Source organism: Eretmochelys imbricata, chromosome 10, assembly GCF_965152235.1.
Source record: "Eretmochelys imbricata isolate rEreImb1 chromosome 10, rEreImb1.hap1, whole genome shotgun sequence".
NCBI classification, from domain to species: Eukaryota; Metazoa; Chordata; order Testudines; family Cheloniidae; genus Eretmochelys; species Eretmochelys imbricata.
This window is the reverse complement of record NC_135581.1, coordinates 69,334,714-69,358,166: the sequence shown is the minus strand read 5'-3', so window position 1 is coordinate 69,358,166 and position 23,453 is coordinate 69,334,714. Positions and strand designations below refer to the sequence as shown.

Sequence of the window (23,453 nt, the reverse complement as noted above, 5' to 3'; positions counted from 1 at the left end):
ACAAACATCTCAGGAATGGACGTTGTTCATAACTCTGAAATGTTCGTAACTCTGAACAAAACATTATGGCTGTTCTTTCAAAAGTTTACAACTGAACATTGATTTAATACAGCTTTTAAACTTTATTATGAAGAAGAAAAATGCTGCTCTCCCTTTATTTTTTTTAGTAGATTATGTTTAACGAAGTATTGTACTGTATTTGCTTTTTTTTTTTTTTGGTCTCTGCTGCTGCCTGATAGTGTACTTCCAGTTCCAAATGAGGTGTATGATTGACTGGTCAATTCATAACTCTGGTGTTTGTAACTCTGAAAGTTCTACTGTAATGATGACATGTTACGAAGGACTGGCCAAAAGACTATAGTGACAATGATTCGAGAAAGAAGGCTAAAGCGGTTTAGCCATGTTGTACTGATGTCAAAAAACTATTCCTAAACAAAACCTTCGTTGGATACCACTTGGAGGAAGAGGGAAAAGAGAAGGACAACAGATGACATATGAGAACACCCTTGAGAAAGATGTCGCTGTCATGGAAACAGACTACGAGGAAGCAAGAAACATGGCATTAGACACATGGAGGCGAAAACACTGGGTTGCCTCGTGTCACAAGGCATGAGAACATTTAATAATAAAATAATACATAAAATATATAATCTGCAGTATTCACTGCCTACTTATACAATAACATATTGCACTGATATAGCATCTTCCTTCCAAGGACCTTATATTTTACAAACATTAAACAAGCTTCACAGCACCCCAGTGGGTTTGGAAAGTACAATTATCATTTAACGGATGGGCAAAATAAGGAACAAAGGGGTGAAGTGACTTGCCCAAGGATTTGACAAATCAGTGGTAAAAGCAGAAACAGAAACCTGGTATGCAGGTTTCCAGTCCCCTTCCCTAATCACTGTTAGGTCACAGTCACTGCCAGTGGTGGGCTGAAACACGGATATCACTCTAAGCTGATTTAAACAGTGATACAATGAGGCTTCGCTTTCTCTTACTGCTGTGGTGGATTTGCCCTCATTAGGCTGTCTGAAGGCATGATCTCACCTCCTCCCACCTTTCCTGTCCCCTCTGCGGCTTCGTATATGCCATTAGAATCAGGGAAAGAGCAGCCCCTCTACTCCCCAAAGCACAAGGCCTGCAATTCTGTTTGTCCCTAACACGGGCCATGCAAAGCGTGAGGGAAGACTCCTTATTCCCCTGCCCCCTTGCACCCACACAATGCCGAGGCAGAATCTGGGCCTTGGTAGTCAGAGGTAGAATCACAGCGTTTCCTGTGTCCCTGCAAGGGAGTGGCAACGTATGTCAAAAATGCATGCTCTCAGCACATAAGCCTCCTGAGCTTAGGATCGCAAAAGGTCAGATAAAAAGAAAAGGAGGACTTGTGTCACCTTAGAGACTAACAAATTTATTTGAGCATAAGCTTTTGTGAGCTACAGCTCACTTCATCGGATGCATTCAGTAGAAAATACAGTGGGGAGATTTTATATACACAGAGAACATGAAACAAAATAGGTGTTACCATACGGACTGTAAGGAGAGTTATCAGGTAAGGTGAGCTATTACCAGCAGGAGGGCGGGGGCAGGGGGAACCTTTTGTAGTGATAATCAAGGTGGCCCATTTCCAACAGTTGACAAGAACGTCTGAGGAACAGTGGGTGGGGGGGGGGGATAAACATGGGGAAATAGTTTTACTTTGTGTAATGACACATCCACTCCCAGTCTTTATTCAAGCCTAAGTTAATTGTATCCAGTTTGCAAATTAATTCCAATTCAGCAGTCTCTCGTTGGAGTCTGTTTTTGAAGTGTTTTTGTTGAAGAATTGCCACTTTTAGGTCTGTAATTGAGTGACCAGAGAGATTGAAGTGTACTCCGACTGGTTTTTGAATGTTGTAATTCTTGACATCTGATTTGTGTCCATTTATTCTTTTACATAGAGACTGTCCGGTTTGGCCAATGTACATGGCAGAGGGGCATTGCTGGCACGCGATGGCATATATCACATTGGTAGATGTGCAGATGAACGAGCCTTTGACAGTGTAGCTGATATGATTAAGGCCTATGATGGTGTCCCCTGAATAGATACGTGGATACAGTTGGCAACGGGCTTTGTTGCAAGGATAGGTTCCTGGGTTAGCGGTTTTGTTGCATGGTGTGCGGTTGCTGATGAGTATTTGCTTCCAGTTGGGGGACTGTCTGTAAGCAAGGACTGGCCTGTCTGCCAAGATCTGTGAGAGTGATGGGTCATCCTTCAGGATAGGTTGTAGATCCTTGATGATGCACTGGAGAGGTTTTAGTCGGGGGCTGAAGGTGATGGCTACTGCTGTTCTATTTTCTTTGTTGGGCTCACCTTACCTGATCACTCTTGTTACAGTCTGTAATGGTAACACCCATTGTTCCATGTTCTTTGTGTATATAAAATCTCCCCACTTGGATTTTCCACTACATGCATCCGATGAAGTGAGCTGTAGCTAACGAAAGCTTATGCTCAAATAAATTTGTTAGTTTCTAAGATGCCACAAGTACTCCTTTTCTTTTTGCGGATACAGACTAACACGACTGCTACTCTGAAACCTGTCATTAAAAAAGCTCAGATAGTAACCAGCTCTATATACCGTCGTCTCCTCCTTTCACAGCAGCCATTTGGCATTTTAACCATTTTCCTGAAGTACAGCGTTTGTGCTGCTTATATTCTTGTTAGGGCTGTCAAGCAAATGATCGCACCGTTAAACCATAATAGAATACCATTTATTTAAATATTTTTGGATGTTTTCTACATTTTCAAATATATTGATTTCAATTATAATACAGAATACAAAGTGTATAGTGCTCACTTTATATTTATTTTTTATTACAAGTATTTGCACCGTAAAAAAACAAAAGAAATAGTATTTTTCAATTCACCTAATACAAGTACTGTAGTACAATCTCTTTATCATGAAAGTTGAACTTACAAATGTAGAATTATGTACAAAAAACTAAATTCAAACATAAAACAATGTAAAATTTTAGAGCTTGCAAGTCCACTCAGTCCTACTTCTTGTTCAGGCAATCGCTCAGACAAACAGGCTTGCTCATATTTGCAGGCGATAACACTGCCTGCTTCTTGTTGACAATATCACCTGAGAGTGAGAAGAGGTGTTCTCATGGCACTGTTGTAGCTGGCGTCTCAAGTGCCAGGTGTGCTAAAGATTCATATGTCCCTTCATGCTTCAACCACCATTCCAGGGGACATGTGTACATGATGACGACGGGTTCTGCTTGATAACAATCAAAAGCAGTGTACACCAACGAATGTTCATTTTCATTATCGGAGTCAGATGCCACCAGCAGAAGGTTGATTTTCTTTTTCGGTTGTTCAGGTTTTGTAGTTTCCACGAGTGTGTCGCTCAAAAAAGACTTCTGAAAGCATGATCCACACCTTGGCTGAACAAGAAGTACGACTGAGTGCACTTGTAGGCTCTGAAGGTTTACATTGTTTTGTTCTGAGTGCAGTTATGTAACAAAACAAAAATCTTCATTTGTAAATTGCACTTTCACAGCAAAGAGATTGCACTACAGTACTTATACGAGGTGAATTGAAAAATACTATTTCTTTAGGTTATCATTTTTACAGTGCAAATATTTATCATCAAAAATAATATACAATTTGATTTCAATTAAAACACAGAATACAGTATCTATGAAAATGTAGAAAAACATCCAATATATTAAATAAATTTCAATTGGTATTCTATTGTTTAACAATGTGATTACAACTGTGACTAATTGTGATTACTTTTTTTTAGTTAATTGTGTGAGTTAACTGCAATTAATTGACAGCCCTAATTCTTGCATCCGCACAAAGGGCCTTGCAGCTTGTGTAATATTTGTTATACAGCGCTTTCAATCCCTAGATCACACATTGATTTGGTAGCATTTGCCACTCACTTTCATAGCTGTGAATGATTGCAGATCAATGGAGAATCGAGCCCAGAGAGCATCATTTACTTTTGTGTTTAAGCCATCCTCCTGGAAAGATATTCTCTCTCCATAGAATGGACACCATAAGCAACAGGAGACCAGTTTATGTGCCTGCCTTTCCAACACCATTCACTGCTGACTGCTTTCAAAACCTATCCAACACCAGAGAATGAAAAGTTTCTTTGATCTCCGAGTTATGCAACTCAGCTGGGTGGCAGATCACAGAAATAAAAATATCTACACTTTATATTTTTGTAAAACTTCACTTTTCAAACAGGGAAAAAACTCTTTCTGCCTACAGTTCTATTCTGATTGCATAGAAACAAAAGTTAACACACTCAATTGCCTTTAACATTAAAAAGAAAAGGAGTACTTGTGGCACCTTAGAGACTAACCAATTTATTTGAGCATGAGTTTTCGTGAGCTACAGCTCACTTCATCGGATGCATACCGTGGAAACTGCAGCAGACTTTATATACACACAGAGAATATGAAACAATACCTCCTCCCACCCCTCTGTCCTGCTGGTAATAGCCCATCCAAAGTGACAACTCTCTACACAATGTGCATGATAATCAAGTTGGGCCATTTCCTGCACAAATCCAGGTTCTCTCACCCCCTCACCCTCCTCCAAAAAACACACACACAAACTCACTATCCTGCTGGTAATAGCTCATCCAAAGTGACCACTCTCCCTACAATGTGCATGATAATCAAGGTGGGCCATTTCCAGCACAAATTCAGGTTTTCTCACCCCCCCCCACCCCCATACACACACAAACTCACTCTCCTGCTGGTAATAGCTCATCCAAAGTGACCACTCTCCCTACAATGTGCATGGTAATCAAGGTGGGCCATGTTCAGCACAAATCCAGGCTGTCTCACTCCCCCGCCCCCCGCCTTTTTTTTTTTTTCCAGGGACACACACACACACACAAACTCACTCTCCTGCTGGCAATAGCTCATCCAAACTGACCACTCTCCAAGTTTAAATCCAAGTTAAACCAGAACGTCTGGGGGGGTGGGGGGAGGAGTAGGAAAAAACAAGGGGAAACAGGCTACCTTGCATAATGACTTAGCCACTCCCAGTCTCTATTTAAGCCTAAATTAATAGTATCCAATTTGCAAACGAATTCCAATTCAGCAGTTTCTCGCTGGAGTCTGGATTTGAAGTTTTTTTGTTTTAAGATAGCGACCTTCATGTCTGTGATTGCGTGACCAGAGAGATTGAAGTGTTCTCCGACTGGTTTATGAATGTTATAATTCTTGACATCTGATTTGTGTCCATTTATTCTTTTACGTAGAGACTGTCCAGTTTGACCAATGTAAATGGCAGAGGGGCATTGCTGGCACATGATGGCATATATCACATTGGTGGATGTGCAGGTGAACGAGCCTCTGATAGTGTGGCTGATGTTATTAGGCCCTGTGATGGTGTCCCCTGAATAGATATGTGGGCACAGTTGGCAACGGGCTTTGTTGCAAGGATAAGTTCCTGGGTTAGTGGTTCTGTTGTGTGGTATGTGGTTATTGGTGAGTATTTGCTTCAGGTTGCGGGGCTGTCTGTAGGCAAGGACTGGCCTGTCTCCCAAGATTTGTGAGAGTGTTGGGTCATCCTTTAGGATAGGTTGTAGATCCTTAATAATGCGTTGGAGGGGTTTTAGTTGGGGGCTGAAGGTGACGGCTAGTGGCGTTCTGTTATCTTCTTTGTTAGGCCTGTCCTGTAGTAGGTAACTTCTGGGAACTCTTCTGGCTCTATCAATCTGTTTCTTTACTTCCGCAGGTGGGTATTGTAGTTGTAAGAAAGCTTGACAGAGATCTTGTAGGTGTTTGTCTCTGTCTGAGGGGTTGGAGCAAATGCGGTTGTATCGCAGAGCTTGGCTGTAGACGATGGATCGTGTGGTGTGGTCAGGGTGAAAGCTGGAGGCATGTATGTAGGAATAGCGGTCAGTAGGTGGGGGGGGGTGAGAAAGCCTGGATTTGTGCTGGACATGGCCCACCTTGATTACCATGCACATTGTAGGGAGAGTGGTCACTTTGGATGAGCTATTACCAGCAGGATAGTGAGTTTGTGTGTGTGTTTTTTGGAGGAGGGTGAGGGGGTGAGAGAACCTGGATTTGTGCAGGAAATGGCCCAACTTGATTATCATGCACATTGTGTAGAGAGTTGTCACTTTGGATGGGCTATTACCAGCAGGAGAGTGAATTTGTGTGTGGGGGGTGGAGGGTGAGAAAACCTGGATTTGTGCTGGAAATGGCCCAACTTGATGATCACTTTAGATAAGCTATTACCAGCAGGACAGAGGGGTGGGAGGGGTATTGTTTCATATTCTCTGTGTGTATATAAAGTCTGCTGCAGTTTCCACGGTATGCATCCGATGAAGTGAGCTGTAGCTCACGAAAGCTCATGCTCAAATAAATTGGTTAGTCTCTAAGGTACTCCTTTTCTTTTTGCGAATACAGACTAACACGGCTGTTACTCTGAAACCTGTCATTTAACATTAAAGATATCCATCCTGGTGGCATACAAAACACAGAAACAGGTACCAGCAGCTGGAGATAGGGCTTGCTTAGCTTGGGAAAGTTCTAATACTAAAGGCTAAGGGCTTACAAAGCCTCTATCTATGCATCTCATCACATATTGAAATTCTTTATTTCCTTCTAAAAATAATCTCTCTCTAAATTTTAGCACAAGATTCATTTAAACATGGGTAAAATTTTCAAAAACATGTAAGGCCCAGATCCTAAAAGATATTCAATGGGAGTCAGGAGGTAACTGAGAATCTGGGACTCAGTGACTTAGGGGACTACGACTGGATTTGCAGAAGTGCCATTGAAAGTCCATTGGAGTTAGGCACTTTACCTTGCTTAGGCACTTTTGAAAATCCCATTGTATGACTCATTTTCAAAAATTACTTAGTCATTTAGGAACCCATTGACTTTCAATAAAACTTTGGCTCCTAACTGCCTAAATCACTTTTGAAAACGAGACTTAGCCTCCTAAATCACCAATGTGCTTTTCAAAATTTTACCCAAGATAAACCCATTCAACAGCATGCCCAGTTGTGACAAATGGATGGAAGCGGGAAATACACAAAGTGCTACACAGTCACTAGACATGGAGCCAGATTTCCAGCAGTACTTAGTAGCTGTCACTATGGCTCTTTCAGACTATGAACTCTTTAAAATCTATCTTCTAAAACTTGGCTGCTTATTTTGGTGCCTAAATGGAAGCAGAGCTCTTTTGAACACCTGACCCAAGACATCATTTGTACTGACATCCAGGGGATGAAGTTTAGATGATTTGTTGTGGATTGGAGGATCCAACCATGGGTAATAATGATGTGAGTAATCTAGGAGTGCCCTTTAATAGTGGGGTACTTCCTTTTGAGCCAATTAGGGCACACTCATGGTTATCACTTAGCATCATTCCTCATTCACACACAAAGTTTACCAACATTTATTTGGAAGTTTCATTGGCTCAGAGACTCACTTGTCTCCAGTGCTGTGCTTTCCCATGCTAGCTTAGCCCCAGACTACCTTTGATATAAATTTTCCTAGCTCAGCCACTTGTTTGGTGGGGTTTTGGGGGAAGGACCTGGGTATGTGCCTGGGCATGACTGGGGGAAGGTGAGAGGCTTTTCTGGAGTATCTGTACTTCTGCTGACTGAGGTAAATTGCTATCTTCGATTAATGAAGTTAATTTATTTGTATATTAGTATTAATGCTTTTGGGTGGTTATTGCAAGTTTAATTATTGTCAGGGTGCTGGGAGCTTTTGTATGGGCATTCTTTTTTAATGTAAGGTCTTTAGGGCAGGGACTGTCTTTTTGTTCTGTGTTTGTACAGCACCTAGCACAATGGTGCCCAGCTCCACAAGTGGGGCTGTTAGGTGCTACCACAATATAGATAATAAAAAGATAAGAATAATGGTATATCTAAATAAATAAATAATTTGATAAGTAGCAGTGATGCTAGGCTGAGGGGCCTTTTCCCTGCATGGTTGGGATGAGGCCAGCACAGCTGCTGCAGTTGTTAATAACACTAATACTTCAGCTCTAAAGTTTAGAAAAGTCCTGAGCTTTTGTGGAAATCTTTGAATTCAAAATCAGCGTCTTGGTCATTGCAGAGGTTGCACTATCTGAGATGACGGGTGTAAATGAGAAACCTGCTCACTTTAGGGCCTAATCCTGAGCATGTTGAGATCAACAGGAACAAGTCCACAATCCTGAGCTGGGAACATGGTCCCAGAATTGTAGGGCTCAGTTTCAGAGACAACCATCTGTCTGCCCTTCTGGCTAAATGGTAGGGAGGAAATAAAAACAGCTAAAGCAATCAGTACTGAGAGCAAACTTGAAGGACCCTGACTGTGGGAAACCTATAGCTATGCTGCACTTTCCCAAATTATTGTGTGTGGAACCCATGCCCTGTAGTATACACATTTAACAGTGGGAGATGTATTGTTTTATCAATCTGCCCTGATCTAATGAGAAAGGAGACAAAAACATTGCCCTTTGCTGCAATTAATAAGCTATTTGGAAAAGTTATTCATCCAGAACCAATTATGCTGACATTTACCAATAATGCAAGTGATTACACAAACACCAACAATTATGTATCTCAACTTCCCCCAGCCAGTCTGCTAAAAAGCAGAAAGAATCCCCTGAACAGAAAGAAAATTCATATCTAATAACTCATGTTAGCTCACACAGTCAAGCCCTTGAAAATCAATACCCGTCACTCAGCAAAAATTCACACCTCCTTGGAAATAGTAACCTAAAGCAAAAAGGGCCAGATCCTCGGCTGGGGTAAATCCGCATAGCTCCACACTGTCTCCACTTTGCTGTGCTGAGATAACGAACTGCATGTGAGACACAACAAACAAGTTACCTACGTGAGAAAAATCATTGATTCTTTTTCTGCCATTTTAGGTATTTGCTGGGGATTTTAAGCCGCTTTTCATGTAGACATTTCTATAGTTCTCACTGCCATACTTCCCTTTCAATCTCAAACAGATTTGTATTATGGGACTAAACTTCAGATCTGATTTTATTTGAAAAAATCAACTACCATAGCTAATTTTAAATGGTGACTATTTAAATGCCTTTCCCTCCAGATGTGTGATATGCAGTGAATGTTTTTAACAATGCAGTATTCCAGGCACCTTGGCAGCATTTATTTTGTTTATTAATAATGATGCTAATTATTCTAATTATTGATGTCCATTTATTTCTTTGGAATGAGGTCCCAAGAGAGACTACCATTTATTCAACACATGCCAGGGTATCAATTCAAGGGTATCCATTCAAAATGAACTGCTAGATTAGGGTTCCCACCACTGTATTTCAAAAATACGGCACAGACCTCAGTCTTCCCTTGAGCCTCTAGGGGTATGTCCCATCTCCTCCCCAGTCCTTCCTAGGGGTTCTCTCTCTCCAGCATTGGGTGCCGCAGAGAACCCAGGACCTCAGGCAAGTACCAGGAACTGAGCTGGAGGCTGCAGTGGCTGGTCTTTGCCTGCTGCTGAAAGAAGGGGTGGGGTGTGGACTAGAGGAAGGCAGAAGCTGGAGGAAGCTACGCCCACAATCTTCAGGGACACGGTTTCAGATTTCAATGGGAGGGGTAACTTGCAGTGGTGGTCTGGAGACAGAGGGGCGGTAGGCCAAATCTGAGTGGTGGTGTGACCTGGGGCGTCACGTCAAGTTGCCAATCAGCAGAATTTTGCAAAGTGAAGTGCTGCTCCTTGCTGGATTTCCGATGCTGGAGCAACACTCTGGACAAGTATGACAGTACTACGATCCTGGTTGAAATATGAGATAAAAGGCATGCCATACTGATTTTTAGTATGGACAGTTTTCTATTTAAACGAGGGATATCCCTTATAATAAAAGGACAATTGGCAACCTCATGCTAGATAGTGAGACCCCCAATTCAGCAAACCATCCCTAGTGAGTAAGGGCCTCCTTCTGAAGACCATTGAAGTCAATCGGCTGTGGGTCAGGCCCTAAAGCACACGCTTAAGTCCCAATGACTTTATTAGGACTTAAGTACATACTCAAATGCATTGCTGAATTGGGGCCTATCAGAGTAGAAAATACTAGATAACTAATTCCTCCCTCTGCTCTCCATGTGAATCCCAGTACTCTCTTGATCAGTTTATTGGCACTTGATTTATTTATAATGTTAAGCAGCATCCTGAGTTTTAAAGGGCTAAAACCAAAATTATTTCTTAAGCACTCCAGCCCAGCCCTTCCTCCAGCACAAAAGCCCAAGTCACTTCACTGTATGCTGAGAAGTTCTTTGGAGCCTGGAGAAGAGCTCCTTACTACCACAGTGCAGGATGATTCTGCTGCTGCTTCGGAAACACTGCTCCCGACCTCAAGGCCAGAACAGGCTCTGTGGTGCCTGTGCCCCACTCCTCCTGCAGCAGGGATGGCCAATGAATTCATATCACAGCAGGTCCACAGTCCTTGCTACAGCTGCTTCCTTGGCCCACCTCACTTCCAAGTCCCCACTGCACAGGGAGTTCCATAGCTGGGCTCCATAGCTCACAAGATGTGCTCCCTTGGAGCCTCTGCCCCCCAGCAGTGGAATCACACTGGTTACACTGCAGGCAATGCCTTGTGCATGTCCACAAGAGGTGGTGGTGACCTGTGTTGACATATTCTCTGTGCAATACCATTCACTCAGAAAAATCCCAGTGGAATACTGTCCCTTTATACATTAAAATCCCCCAAAAGTATATCCATCCAACACAATGACTCAGAGTAAGTTAAATATTTTTTGTTATTACCTGAATAAAATATTTTGCAGAAAACAGAATCATCAGTGGACTCAACAAACAGGTATTGAGCAACTCATCATTTATCCATCTACTCATCCATGTCAATGTTTTGTGTCAGCATGAAACATTAGTCTTCACAATTCACACTTGTCCTGCTGAACTATGGCTTAATAAAATATTTACACCTCTCCCTGAGAAACTACATGATCCCCATCAGTCATACAGGTTTAAAACAGATGAGTGGCAGTAATTCTTTCATTAATAAAGTTGCAAAATACACTAATAATGCTCTTTGCTCAGCTTTTATTCCAATATCCTGAGATACAAATAAACAGTCTCATTCCATTTTTATTCCCTTTTTAAAAAATACATTCTTGTAAATTTAGTACCTAAGAATGGGAGAGGCTTACAGCACTGGCTGGAGCCAGGTATGGAGTACATGTCCGCATTGCACAGACATTCCTACTAGCTTCACCAATAAATATCCTTTAATTTACAATCATGGCCTCTGGTGGCATCACTTTAAGACTTGAGCCAAAACTGTAGCTGGTTTCACAATATGAAAAAGAGTATGTCAGGGATCAGACTGAAACCATCACATGCTGCCTTTCACTTGTGATTTAAGCTATATGTCAGCTCAGGTTTAAAGTTTAGTACGTCCCCTTTTCAGAATTTGCTAGGAGAAATGCAGTTTAATTGGGGTGGTTCTTTGAAGTATTTTCATAAAGTATATTATGTAAGCAAAGCATATAAGCCACATTCCTCACTTAAAGCCATTTAAAACACTCTCTGGTTTTGCAAGTCCAAAGTAAAAGAAATAATTGCTTAGAAAGGCTCTGGTTATCTGCCTCAATACTTCCTTCTTTGACAGGTGAGTTATTTGCTCCCATAATCCCTATTCCTGAGCAAAAAGGCTAGAATAACTTGACTGGGAAAACACAGATAGTGAAAGCTTTCTGGCGTTAAGGGGTTGCACCTGGGTCAAAATGCAAAGTTAAGACAGCAAAATACAGAGCACTTGCTAAGGAGCCAAAAGGAGGAGGACAAATCTGTGCAAGAGCAACTTTGCAACATGTTGATACCTTTTGTTAGATCAGCAAATGCAAGCCACAAAGCTTCTGCTTTAAAGAAACTTGCAACAGCACTGGCATTTGAAGTGTTCATGCCAGGATGGACCTTATACTTGTAAAACAGTATAAAAATATGAGGATTTTAGGCTTGGTCTACACTGCAAACTTATTTCTGTATTACTGTCACGCTCAGAGGTGTGAAAAATCCATACCCCTGAGCGACATAGTTATATCGACCGAACTCCTGGTATAGACAGCACTAGGTAGATAAGAGGTCTTCTCCTGTTGACACAGCTACTGCCTCTGGGGAGGTGGAGTACCTATGCTGACAGGAGAAGCATAGGTAGCGTCTTTATTAAGTACTGCTGCTGCACCTCTGCAGTGCTGTATGTGGGAACAAGCCCCCAGTGTACATGACATTTTCAGATCTTATTATTCTGCTTCTCTGTATTGTTATTATCTGTACACTTTAAAATCAATAAAAATGACTAAATGGAAATATGACAGATAAAAAAAAATCCCCAAACTATCCAGTATTTATAACAGATTATGCAGTGTTACTATCAATATTTCTACTCCATTGCTGGACCAACTAAATTGTCTGTGAAATATAAATATAAATGTCTGTGTAACCCATTAATTTCTTCTTTGATGCATACACATAACTCTCCTAAAGAGTTAGACCAAGGATAGAAAGGTTAGGAAAGTTTATATGGCAAGTTTATTGTGCATGTAATCAGCAGGTGACTGCACCACTACCATCTGTGTCAGACATGTTCTATCATCACAATGACTCTGAGAATGGCTGCTTTCTCCCACTAAATTTCTTACACACAAGCCTTTTACAGACGATCAGCTTTATAAAAAAGACCACACCTAGAATCCCAGCACCCACTCCGTGATCGCTCATTATTTTAGACATTAGGCTGGAACATTTGCTCTCCCCTGTGTGTGACTGCAATGCCTAAACAAGATTTTAATTACAGGAGACAGCAAAAATGACACTAGCTCACGCTACTAAATCTGTAGAATCCTGACACCTGCTGGTAAAGGGAAATCACTGCATCACTTCAGAGCACGAAAGTGCTGGCTTGATGGGTCTTCACATCACAAATACTCAAAATAACTAGAGTCAGCACAAGCTGGAATTGTTGAACCAGAATGTGATGCTCACGCTGAGTTATATCCCTACTCACATTAGGAAGCAGCAGGAGAACCATTCCGCACTCTGGCGCTGAGGAGTCCTCCTTCTCCAGGCTCCAAGGTACTTCCCAGTGTACATAATGAGGAGGTCCTGTGAGTTAACTGTATTACAAACTGGTCCACTGTTAGTCATCTCACCAAAGAGGACGAGGATTAAATGGGCCACGGAGGGAGATCTTCCCTCCCTAGAGATGGTGCTTCCAAGATCAGGCTGAAGCACACTCTTGGGCAGCATGGAGACATATCCACTCCTATTGCCCATACTGTCTCTACTCTGTGGACAAAGAGAGGGGTCCAGGCTTCAGCGCTGCCAGTCCAGCTCTACATTTACTCCAAAAGTCATGAACAAAAATAATCTGTAGAATAAAAGCAATGAAGATAAAATCTCTCTCTTTAGTCTCATGGAGGTAGAAAGTAATACTCGCATGTTCAAATTTTTCTCTTAAAACTCTGATGTATGTCTCGGGCCATAATCCAGAACAAATGCTAACCCGTTATTTGCTTTTGAAAGACTTCTGTATCTAGGAAACAGTACCAAGAAAATAACAGTGGTATTGTTCACACTGTAATAAAATTAGCCCTCTTTGAGACAAAACACTTCAGAGCCACTTACAGTGTATTTACAACCTGTTACTATGCCATTTCCACTTTCCTTTACACTTCAATTAATTACAGAAGAAGTAATCTTTTCGGTTGTTTTGCTGAGTGAGAGACATTAACAAGGACATTTTATGCACGGAGAATAGTGATACAACACTTAAGTGTGATTAGAAGGAACAGCAATCTTTCAAAGAGTTAATGAACTTTACAAGAGTGAAGAGCTTTAATATTCCAAATGCTTTTAGAACTTCAGCAACACGCTGTTGGTTAGATGTGCTGTTAGAATTAAGCCATATTTTGTTCATGTTCTACTGGCTACACAAAATGAGTTCAGAGTAAAGAAGTTTAAAACATTACAGAATGATGCCAATGAAATCCACCTGCTTTTGTACTTCAGCAGTTCATTTATTTATTACATTGCAAAGAAAGGGAAAGCAGAAGTGGTGAGGGAAAAGGGACTTTAGTATCATATGTGTTTCTGAGCACAAGAAGAGCTAAGGGCACAACTAAAAGTGCACATAAAAATCCAGAGGAGTGGGTGCTGATTGTTACTAAACAGGTTCAGGTAGCTGCTAGAACAGGGGTGGGCAAACTATGGCCCAGGGGCCGCATCCGGCCCTTTAGACGTTTTAATCCAGTTCTTGAGCTTTTGCTGTGGAGCAGGGTCCAGGGTCCAGGGCTTTCCCCGCTCCGGCGCTCCAGCTGGGGAGCATGGTCAGGAGCTTGCCCCGTTCCGCACAGCTCCTGGAAGCAGCAGTATGTCCTCCCTCCAGCTCCTACATGTAGGGGCAGCCAGGGGGCTCCACACGCTGCCCCAACCCAAGCGCTGCCACCGCAGCTCCCATTGGCTAGGAACTGCGGCCAATGGGAGGTGCAGGGGCAGCGCCTGCGGACGGGGCAGCATCTCAATGTAGGAGCTGGAGTGGGGACATGCCACTGCTTCCAGGAGCTGCTTGAGGTAAGCGCCACCTGGAGCCTGCACCCCTGACCCCCTCCTGTGCCCCAACCTCCTTCCCCAGCCCTGATCCGCCCTCCCACCCTCCAAACCCCTCCGTCCCAGCCCAGGAGCACCCTCCTGCACTCCCAACCCCAGCCCCACCCAGAGCCCGCACCCCAACCTCCTGCTCCAGCCCAGAGCCTCCTCCTGCACCCTGAACTCCTCATTTCTGGTCCCACCCCAGAGCCCGCACCCCCAGACGGAGCCCTCACCCCCTCCCACACCCCAGCCCCCAGCTGCATGTGCATTCATGGCCCGCTATATAATTTCCATACCCAGATGGGGCCCTTGGGTCAAGTTTGCCCACCCCTGTGCTAGAAGCTAGTGAAGAAGCCAGATCAACAGCAGGCAACTCTGTATGACTCTCATGTCCTCAGTCCAAGAGCCAGCTGGTGGAATGTCATATTAGGAGGTGGCAGAAGTCCCCATCACTCAGCCAAAGGATGGAAAACAAAAGAAGGCCAGTGGGACATGGCTGCTGTCATGGCTGGGTCTCAAACCTGTACTGTTTTGGCTACAGGTGTTATTCCAGCCTTACCCATTAGGAAAGCTCGAGCCAAGCTACTGCAAGTCTGTCTACCCAGGCTGGGAGGCTCACTCCCAGCTCCAATGTAGACATACCTTATAACAAATAATGTATTTTATGGACCTAGAGGATATGGAGGGTAGTTTTTGTAACAACTCAGGAAAAAGACCTGGGCATCCATGTGGACTGCTCTGTGGGCAGATGATGTCAGAAAGCAAACATTAGGGTGTATACAGAAATAGAAAAGAAATAATACTGAAAATATTACACAGCCATTACATAAATCAAATTACATATACCTTTGCTTCAGATACTGGATTCCATTCTGGTCATCCTCTCTTTAAAAGGAGATAACAGAAATAGAAGGGGTTCAGAGACCAGTGGAAGAAATATCAGCGGCCCAGAGAAGACGGTTGTGAAAAGAGACTGGAAAGACCGGGATGGTTTAGTTTAGAGAGGAAACAAATACAAGGTGATAGGATAGAGCTTTAAAAGAACAATTAATAGTATAGAGAAGGTAAATCAGGTGGTCATAGTTACCCTCTCATAATACAAGGACAGTAGGCCAGTTGATGAAATTGAAAGGTAGAAAATTTAAAATTGATACAAGGAAATATATTTTTACATTGCACATAATTAACCTGTGGAACTCATTGCCACAAGGTAAGATTAAGACAAAAAGATAACTACAATTCCGAAAAGGATTAGATTCTTATAATAATGATGAGAGCAAAAGAAAAGAAAGAAAGAAAATATGGACACATTATTACATAGCTACACACTCAGGGATTTCTTGCAGCTTTCCCTGAAGTAAGTATTTGATATTAGACACTGTCAGAAACAGGTTACTGAACAAGATGCAACGCTGGTCTTATCGAGGATGGCAATTCCTATGTTACAAGGGAGGACGAATCATCTCTTCACCAAAGAAGTCAACACCAGAATGTTAACAACTCACTAGAACTGAATTGACTCTTCCTATGCAACAATACACTATGGCTCATTGTCTTCAAGTAGAAGTTCAATCCAAACTTTAAATCATTTCATTAAAAAATAAATTACATTAAGAGCTAAGATTCAATTTTCAATTTGGTTTCATGCCATGGTCTCAGCTTTTCTTTTTATGACCATTCTAAAGAGATTTCAAATTATAATCTCTCTCTTGACATATATTGTACTGTAAGTTTTAATCAAGTCTCCCCAAAGAGAAGACAATCTACTAGTACCCTCAATCACTTTAAAATCTTGTTTGGAGCCTTCTGTTTTCCCACTATGCAGTAATATTTAACATCATTGCTTCCAACATATGTACATTCCATTCATCTGACATTCAGAACATATCTTCTTTCAGTCTGTCTCAGTAACCCCCAGAGTATTGTATGCAATGTGTCTTATTTCAGAATGCCTAACACAGTTTTATAAGCTACCATCATATTTTCATGTATAGCTATTGAACAACTAATGTGTCTGAAGTGACATATAAGACATTTACTTTGCTTTCAGTTATACTATTTTCCTCTTATATTGTTTTCTATTTCTAAACTCCTTTATATGTCTCATATTTCCAAGTTCTCTTATTCCTGGTGCACTGTTTTTAAAATTCAGCCTCTTATCTTTTTTAAAATGCCAGCTTTCTTTTGTAGCCGTATGTTTCATGTGATCCTCTCAAGAACATATTGCCAATCCATATGTCTCAACACTAAAGGCTCTATATATTTTTAAGTTGTTAAGAATTCTGAGCTGACTATAGCTCCCAAAGTCCTGCGTGCAGTGAGTGCAACATAAATAAATAGTAGGACTTAAAAGGTGACTAAAACAGAGTATTTCCAGCTAAAAATATTTCCACAAGGTAGTTCCCAATGGCAAACTTTGAAATGGGGCTAATGCTCCCTCAGTAACAATTTCAAAGTACTTACCAGTGGGTTGCTGCAATTGTAAATTGAAAGTATCCATTTTCCTTTCAAAGGGATCATGCTAACTGGTGTAAGCAGCTCTACGCAACCCTAATGCATCCCCAGAGCAGGTCTATCCTGCGCACTGAATTAGACAGGAGTTGTGTGTTAAAAATAGTAAGTTATCATGTAATTAAAGACTGAATCATAACGCAGACTCACAAGGGGGCTGAACTTTGACTTTGCCACTGTTGCACCTTCGCTCATTTTATTGCTTAGTACACCGGACCCTCGCTAGAACGCATGTCTACGTAATGCAAATTCGGATATAACGCAGTCGCGGCCATGAATCCCAATTTTAAGTAAGCACAGTACAATTTTTTTTGAGTATAGACGCGATAAATTGACCGCTGAGAGCTCTCCTGTCGACTCTAGTACACCACCAGAACGAGGAGTGTAAGTGCAGTTGACAAGAGAGCATCAGCTATTCCCGGAGCTGAACTTGCGTATCTTAGATCGACCCCGCGCGGTAGTGTAGACAAGCCCTAAGACGATTGCTGTAGGCCTAGAATGCCATACAAATGTAATGTAATAAAAATGTACAGGTACAGTACTGTATTTATCTTTAGAAAGATGTCAAAAATGTCGGGCAAAAGGAAGGCTTACTCAGTGCAGGAGAAATTGGATGCTATCGAACGACTTAGAAATGGCGAAACCCAGGCAAAGATTAGCCATGATACTGGCATTAACGAGTCCACCTTTCGTGGATGACTAAAGAATGCTGACAAGCTCGGAAGTTACATTCCTACCTGGATGAAGAGCACGGCATTCAAAGAAAACGAGCCCATTTATCGAATGCTGCCGATCTTGATTCTGTGGTGTACATGTGGTTTGTGCAAGAACAGCAGAAAGGCATTCTCATCTCTAGTCTTCTAAAAGCCATACAAGCGGAAAAATTTGACTGGGAACTTAATGGTGAATTCAGCAATTTTAAGGCGAGTTCAGGCTGGCTATGGCGATTTCAGAAAAGACACGAAATCTCTCAGATTGCAGTTTCGGGAGAAAAACGCTCTGCTGATGATGACGATGCACAATCGTACCCTGTGAAACTGAGGGAAATTTTACAGGCAGAGGGTTACTCAGAGGAACAGGTTTACAATGCAGACGAAACAGAAATTTATTATAAAATGTTGCCCGATAAAACCCTGGTTGTCGGAACAGATGAACATAAGAAAGAAGGATATAAACAGGCAAAAGATCGCCTTACTTTATTGTTTTGTGTGAATGCAATAGGCAAGCATAAATTAAAACCATTGTGCATTGGAAAGTCTTGCATGCCTTGGTGCTTTCATCACGTAAATGTGAATTGCCTGCCGTTTTTGTACAAGAACTCCAGAACTTCATGGATGACAAGAGAGATTTCTGAACAATGGTTCTTCACCAAATTTGTCCCTTCTATGCGAAAGCATTTGCGGGCAAAATGCTTAGAAGAAAAGGCTATTCTTTTGCTACACAACTGCCCAGCACATCCTCCAGCCAAAAGACTCAGAACCTGTGACAGTAAAATATGGGTTGTATACTTACCTAAAAACACGACTTCCAAAATCCAGCCACTTGATCAAGGTGTTATCGCCATTTTTAAGCTGCACTATCAACGGAACTTGGTATGACACATGATAGAAAGCGAGTTGTCTGTCACCGATTTTCTGAAGAAGTTGACTATAAAAGACTTCTTTTACATTGGCGGCGATTCCTGGAATTTATTACATGCTGAAACAATAAACCGTTGTTGGATGGTGGGACTGAGAGAGTCGTTTGGCCACCTGCTCCTGGAAGAAAATGAAGAAAGCAGATCAGTCTGACGAGGAATTCGACTTCAAGGGATTTACAGAGGAGGAAGTTGGAAGAACAGACATGGAGTAGATGCAGGAGCTGTGCCCGCAACTGTCCACGCTCAGGGTAACTGTTCTGCCACAAAATATTTGAGTCCTGGATAAGAGGCGCCGATGAAGCAGAAGAATTTTGTCCTGTTGCTGAAAGTCTAACGGATGACCAAATTCTTCAGGCAGTACGACCAAACAACATTCCAGAAGCTGAAGAATTGGCTTTCGATGTGGAAGAAGAAGAGGAAGATGAAGTGGATGTTGTTCCAACATCAACTGCGACTGTAGCCGGCTTAGAGACTGCTTTGAGATGGTTCGAGACGCAAGACGTTGAGCCTATAAAAATTATGCAGCTACGTAGCCTTTTGCAGTTTGCTAAGCGGAAGCAGCACAGCAGCAAGAAGCAAAAGCAACTCAACGACTTTTTTAAGAAAAACTAGACTAGTTTATTGTAATGTCTACTTTAAATCTCGAATAAAGCAACACTTTTTTTCTCATTTATTGTTTCCTTCAAGTAGTTTATTTTCTAAGGTTTTCTATACTTTATGGATGTGACATTTACTGTACACAGGAATTTCATTTTAACGCAGTCCCTGCTATAACGCGGTACTTGGCATGGATCCCAAATCCCGCGTTCTAGCGAGGGTCCGGTGTATCTAGAAAGGCCAACAGAAAGCAACATTGTAAACGACAAATGACCTGTGTCATTTTTACATGGTAGAGAGGATGAAAGACTTCCTCTTAGAGAAATTGTCTTGATCTATTTTTACATCAATAATGTGTGTAATGCTGTGCACAGCCAAAATGAAAATGGACAATCCTGATCTAACAGAGAAAGGACTATAATTAAAGGGAGTATCCATCTGTTAGAACAGGGGTGGGCAAACATTTTGGCCTGAGGGCCACATCGGGGTTCCGAAACTGTATGGAGGGCCAGGTAGGGAAGGCTGTGCCTCCCCAAACAGCCTGGCCCCCGCTCCCTATCCACCCTCTCGCACTTCCCGCCCCCTGACTGCCCCCCTCAGAATCCCCACCCCATCCAACCCCCCGCCCCTTGTCCCCTGACTGCCACCTCCCAGGACCCCCTGCCCCTGGGACCTCACCCCCTATCCAACCCCTCCCTGCTCCCTGTCCCCTGACTGCTCCAACCCCTATCCAGACCCCCGCCCCCTGACAGGCCCACCGGAACTCCCACACCTATCCAACCGCTCCTTGCTCCCTCTCCCCTGACTGCCCCCTGGAACCCCCTGCCCCTTATCCAACCCCCTGCTCCCCACCTCCTTACCATGCCACTCAGAGCACCAGAACTGGCAGCCGTGCTGCCTGGCTGGAGCCAGCCACACTGCCACGCAGTCTAGAGCACCAGGGCAGGCCGGCGGCTCTCGCAGCCGCGCTGCCCAGCAGAAGCTCACAGCCCCGCCACCCAGAGTGGCAGCATGGTGAGCTGAGGCTGTGGGGGAGGGGGAACAGCAGGGGAGGGGCCGGGGGCTAGCCTCCCCGGCCAGGAGCTCAAGTGCCGGGCAGAACGGTCCCATGGGCCGTAGTTTGCCCACCTCTGTGTTAGAACCTGGAATGCATACCCAAGGTTTAACAACACCATGCACAGAATAGATAGTGAGCTATCCTCCTTAAGAGTAAGACTTGTGAGAAGCAAAGAAGTTTTACGGATAGTCTAGATCTGAGCTTTGTGTTTTGTCATGTATAAATGAATATAGTCAGTGGTGACATAACTTATTGCTGTACCTGCAAGATATTTCATGGAAAATAAATTGCAATATATGCAAGCAATGGGAACTTTACTATGAAAACACCATGTTGTCTACTTCTAACAATGTAAATACCAAGCATCACTACAGTATTTGATCAGATCATGGAGATAAAGGAGTCAGACATTCATAATTACAATGGATGATAAGGGTGGTAACAAAGCAGTTTGGCATTCCTGCAAATGGACCAAAGTTTAATAAATATGGCAACACCCATAATAAAAATATGGCAACAACTTTTTGCACAGGTTCTGTATGTTTTTCTGTTAGGAATAGTCTGTCTACTTCGTGTCTCATCATGCAATAGCCTCAAAGACCCTAAATGCACTTTCTAACCTTTCAAAAGCTATTCAGGGGAAGAGGAAGGAGGTCTGCATTTCCAGTCTCTGAACAGGATAACCCCTGAACTCATCTAAAGATACCACAAATAGATAATAATAAGGTTCCATACGTGAAGATTGAGGAAGAAAACTCCACCCCCTTAACCCAGGACCAAAACATGTTTTGCCATGTACGCACGCACACGCACACAAGTCATTATTACAGAGAGCTGAAACTTGGGAACATTTTTTCCAATTCTTTTTTTAATTCAAACTTCCATCAAAACATTCAAATTTGAAAAACTCTGTCCAGCTTTAGCTGCTATTCCAGCCCCTCTGGCACTACCTGAAGTGGGAGGTACAGGATCCATGTAAACTTGCCTCCCCGGGATGCCCTATTGCAGACTTCTGTGCCAGGCTCCTTCCACAGTGCACAAGAGCTACAGTGGTCCCTACATTACCCCTCCTTGCCATTCTCCTCCCCCCAACTGTAGTTGAGTTTTGCCCTATGATTTTCCTGTTTTCTCATTTTGATCTCTAACTTAGGCTTGTTAAATGCAACTAACCATAGTTCACATGTAGTAAGTTGTCTCTTATGGCTGAACTAAGCTTAACTAAATAAAATGTTAGACATTTTAAAAGCCACCTTTCAAAGGCCTCAAACCTGCTGATTAATAATTTACAGAATTTCATGTAAGACAGACAACAGGAAAGGAAGTAACAAAAAAAATGCTGGATACAGGGGAAAGAAAGAATGACCATAGGAGGCAAATGAAATCACCTGGCATCTAACGTGAATATAGAGAATTCTAAAGTGAGAAGGATGGACAAAAGAGAAGAAATTAACAAGTCAATCAACTGAAGCAAAATAAAGTGAAAATGCTAATAGATGGAGACTTAATACTGGTGCTAATGCTGATAACACTAAATGACTAAAGAGAATTCCCATGAAAGAAAACTAATGCTTCTGGGAAAAGAACATGCTAATAATAAACATTTAAAATCCAGTTAAACTGAATTGGTTTGAATTGCTGCAGTATCCAACTTACAGGAGCTGTTGGCAACTTCACCCAGTGTGTGCAATCTGGTAAGTCTCTGTATAGGTGAGCAACTCTCAGGCCTTGTCTACACTGGCAAGTTTCTGTGCAATAAAGCAGCTTTCTGTGGTGTAACTCCCGAGGTGTACATACTGCCAAGCCACTTTGTGCGCAGAAACTCCTCAGTTGCAGCGTTGCAAAAAAGAACACTTTGACAAGAGTCGGAAGCCTTACAGCACAGAGGCTCCAGCGTTGTATTGGCAGTGTAAACACATTACAGCACAGAAAGCAATCAACTGGCCTCCGGAAGTGTCCCATAATCCCTCAAGTGACCGCTCTGCTCATTGTTTTGAACTTGGCCAGCTGCCATGAAGGCATGTATCCCTCCACTTTCAAAGCTCTGTTTCTGACTGCCCTTGAAAAGCACCTGGCAACATAGTAGGATGCCCATGGAACAATGTGGTTGGGAAACCAATATCATGTGACACTGTGCCTGCCCCATGAGGCATTGCAAACCCTTCCCAAAGCACCCTGCGGCCAGTTGCACAGTTGCACAATGCAAGAGCTGCTAATGTGGATGGGCCCCACCATCACAAGGAGCACAGTGTGGACACGCAACAGTGGTTTAATTCCAGCGCTTTAATAAAAGTGGCGTAACTTGTTGCGCAGAAACTCACCACTGTAAACATACCCTCAGAATCAGGTTTCTCACATGAATTCAGCATTTGCTTTCCATTAATATTCTTAAATGTTTCTGCCAGTGAAGATGTTCACTGGAATATTTGCAGAAAGTAAACAAAGAAGGAATGTGAACAAAGGCAAAGCAAGTTTGTTTATAATTTGTGGGCAGTTGGAGAGGGTTGGATTGAAGAGCTGGATGTGGTGGGGTTTGATTTGGAGGTCAAATGGCAGTAAAATTAGTTTTCTACAGACTAGAATTTTTATATTGACTTATAAAACAGACTAACTTTTAGATCTTGTAAAGTGCCAAGAGCCTGAGGCTGAAATGAACAAACAAATGAAAATGTGAATGAATAATGACCCAAAATAATTTGAAATATTCACCCAGCTCTAGTAGAAAGTGCTTTTATTTTGCAGTCTAAGAACTTAATCCTGAAAGCTGTTCTGCAGGCTCTGCGAAGACACTAGGATACATTGACACACAACAACATTTAGGATCCAAGATTCTATAAAAATTCCTACAGTCCAGCCTACAACTTCCAGAAATTAGGATATCAGGAACCAGAGTGCATTCTAACACACTGTCCTTCCCTTCTAATAGCTTCTTATTGACCCAAGGCAACTCCTGCTCACTGAGTCTGAGGCTATGGCTACACTACAGCTTAAATCATCATAAATTGTGTCACTCAGGGATTGAATTAGCTACCCCCTTGAGCAACATAACTT

At 42.5% G+C, this 23,453-nt stretch overlaps 1 protein-coding gene across 1 annotated transcript in view; it reads right to left on the bottom strand.

Moving 5' to 3' along the window:
* MTHFS (methenyltetrahydrofolate synthetase) overlaps positions 1–23,453 on the bottom strand; it is a 33,771-nt gene that overhangs the window by 5,431 nt on the left and 4,887 nt on the right. The gene's annotated exons all lie outside the window — the stretch shown is intronic.